This window comes from Phalangium opilio, unplaced genomic scaffold (assembly GCF_054372755.1).
Source record: "Phalangium opilio isolate 3A_F unplaced genomic scaffold, DU_Popi_V2 ptg000082l_1, whole genome shotgun sequence".
NCBI lineage: Eukaryota > Metazoa > Arthropoda > Arachnida > Opiliones > Phalangiidae > Phalangium > Phalangium opilio.
In genome coordinates, this window is record NW_028324189.1 from 14543541 (window position 1) to 14546485 (window position 2945).

The 2945-nt window shown below is 45.7% G+C and overlaps 1 non-coding gene across 1 annotated transcript; it reads left to right on the plus strand.

The window, feature by feature from the left end:
- The first annotated feature begins 320 nt into the window (after positions 1–320).
- TRNAI-GAU (transfer RNA isoleucine (anticodon GAU)) lies at positions 321–393 on the plus strand. Its single transcript has one exon. It is a non-coding gene; the product is annotated as a tRNA-Ile (tRNA).
- Positions 394–2945: the final 2552 nt, after the last annotated feature.

Consider the following 2945-nt stretch of genomic DNA (forward strand, 5'->3'; position numbering starts at 1 on the left):
ATACTTGACGACCATTTAATTTTTGGGCTTCCGTGGCGCAATGGTTAGCGCGTTCGGCTGTTAACCGAAAGGTTGGTGGTTCGAGCCCATCCGTGAGCGGTGTTGTGAGGTCTCAGATATGATGTAAAAAGACAAAGTTTTTCTACAATACCTGACGACCATTTCATTTCTGAGCTTTCTTATCTCCATGGTTAGCGCGTTCGGTTGTTAACCAAAAGGTTGGTGGTTCGAGCCCACCCGGGAGCGGTGTTGTGAAGTCTCAAATGAAACGTAAAAAGCCAAAGTTTTTCCACAATACCTGACGACCATTTAATTTTTGGGCTTCCGTGGCGCAATGGTTAGCGCGTTCGGCTGATAACCGAAAGGTTGGTGGTTCGAGCCCATCCGGGAGCGGTGTTGTGAGGTCTCAGATGTGACGTAAAAACTCAAAGTTTTTCCACAATACCTGACGACCATTTCATTCCTGAGCTTCCTTGGCTCCATGGTTAGCGCGTTCGGCTGTTAACCAAAAGGTTGGTGGTTCGTGCCCACCCGGGAGCGGTGTTGTGAAGTCTCAAATGTAACGTAAAAATCCAAAATTTTTCCACAATACCTGACGAACATTTAATTTTTGGGCTTCCATTGCGCAATGGTTAGCGCGTTCGGCTGTTAACCGAAAGGTTGGTGGTTCGAGCCCATCCGGGAGCGGTGTTGTGAGGTCTCAGATGTGACGTAAAAAGTCAAAGTTTTTCAACAATACCTGACGACCATTTATTTTCTGAGCTTCCATGGCTCAATGGTTAGCGCGTTCGGCTGTTAACCGAAAGGTTGGTGGTTCGTGCCCACCCGGGAGCGGTGTTGTGAGAACTCAAATGTAACGTAAAAATTCAAAGTTTTTCCACAATACCTGACGAACATTTAATTTTTGGGCTTCCGTGGCGCAGTGGTTAGCGCGTTTAGCTGTTATTCAAAAACTGGTGGTTTGAGCCCTCCCGGGAGCGGTGATGTGAGATCTCAAGTTTAACGTAAAAATTCAAAGTTTTTCCACAATACCTGACGAACAGTTAATTTTTGGGCTTCCATTGCACAATGGTTAGCGCGTTCGGCTGTTAACCGAAATGTTGGTGGTTCGAGCCCATCCGGGAGCGGTGTTGTGAGGTCTCAGATGTAACGTAAAATTTCAGAGTTTTTCCACAATACCTGACGACCATTTATTTTCTGAACTTCCATGGCTCAATGGTTAGCGCGTTCGGCTGTTAACCGAAAGGTTGTTGGTTCGAGCCCACCCAGGAGCGGTGTTGTGAGATCTAAGATGTAACGTAAAAATCCAAAATTTTTCCACAATACCTGACGAACATTTAATTTTTGGGCTTCCATTGCGCAATGGTAAGCGCGTTCTGCTGTTAACCGAAAGGTTGGTGGTTCGAGCCCATCCGGGAGCGGTGTTGTGAGGTCTCAGATGTGACGTAAAAAGTCAAAGTTTTTCAACAATACCTGACGACCGTTTATTTTCTGAGCTTCCATGGCTCAATGGTTAGCGCGTTCGGCTGTTAACCGAAAGGTTGGTGGTTCGTGCCCACCCGGGAGCGATGTTGTGAGATCTCAAATGTAACGTAAAAATTCAAAGTTTTTCCACAATACCTGACGAACATTTAATTTTTGGGCTTCCGTGGCGCAGTGGTTAGCGCGTTCAGCTGTTATTCAAAAAACTGGTGGTTTGAGCCCTCCCGGGAGCGGTGATGTGAGATCTCAAGTGTAACGTAAAAATTCAAAGTTTTTCCACAATACCTGACGAACAGTTAATTTTTGGGCTTCCATTGCGCAATGGTTAGCGCGTTCGGCTGTTAACCGAAAGGTTGGTGGTTCGAGCCCATCCGGGAGCGGTGTTGTGAGGTCTCAGATGTAACGTAAAATGTCAGAGTTTTTCCACAATACCTGACGACCATTTATTTTCTGAACTTCCATGGCTCAATGGTTAGCGCGTTCGGCTGTTAACCGAAAGGTTGGTGGTTCGAGCCCACCCGGGATCGGTGTTGTGAGATCTCAAATGTAACGTAAAAATCCAAATTTTTCCCACAATACCTGACGAACATTTAATTTTTGGGCTTCCGTTGCGCAATGGTTAGCGCGTTCAGCTGTTAATAGAAAGGTTGGTGGTTCGAGCCCACTCGGGAGCGTTGTTGTGAGATCTCAAATGTAACGTAAAAATCCAAAGTTTTTCCACAATACCTGACGAACATTTAATTTTTGGGCTTCCATTGCTCAATGGTTAGCGCGTTTGGCTGTTAACCGAAAGGTTGGTGGTTCGTGCCCACCCGGGAGCGGTGTTGTGAGATCTCAAATGTAACGTAAAAATTCAAAGTTTTTCCACAATACCTGACGAACATTTAATTTTTGGGCTTCCGTTGCGCGATGGTTAGCGCGTTCGGCTGTTAACCGAAAGGTTGGTGGTTCGAGCCCATCCGGGAGCGGTGTTGTGAGGTCTCATATGTAACGTAAAATGTCAGAGTTTTTCCACAATACCTGACGACCATTTATTTTCTGAGCTTCCATGGCTCAATGGTTAGCACGTTCGGCTGTTAACCGAAAGGTTGTTGGTTCGAGCCCACCCGGGAGCACTGTTGTGAGATCTAAGATGTAACGTAAAAATCCAAAATTTTTCCTCAAAACCTGACGAACATTTAATTTTTGGGCTTCCATGGCTCAATGGTTAGCGCGTTCGGCTTTTAACTGAAAGGTTGTTGGTTCGAGCCCACCCGGGAGTGGTGTTGTGAGATCTCAAATGTAACGTAAAAATCCATACTTTTTCCACAATACCTGACGAACATTTAATTTTTGGGCTTCCGTGGCGCAGTGGTTAGCGCGTTCAGCTGTTATTCACAAAAATGGTGGTTTGAGCCTTCCCGGGAGTGGTGTTGTGAGATCTCAAGTGTAACGTAAAAATTCAAAGTTTTTTCACAATACCT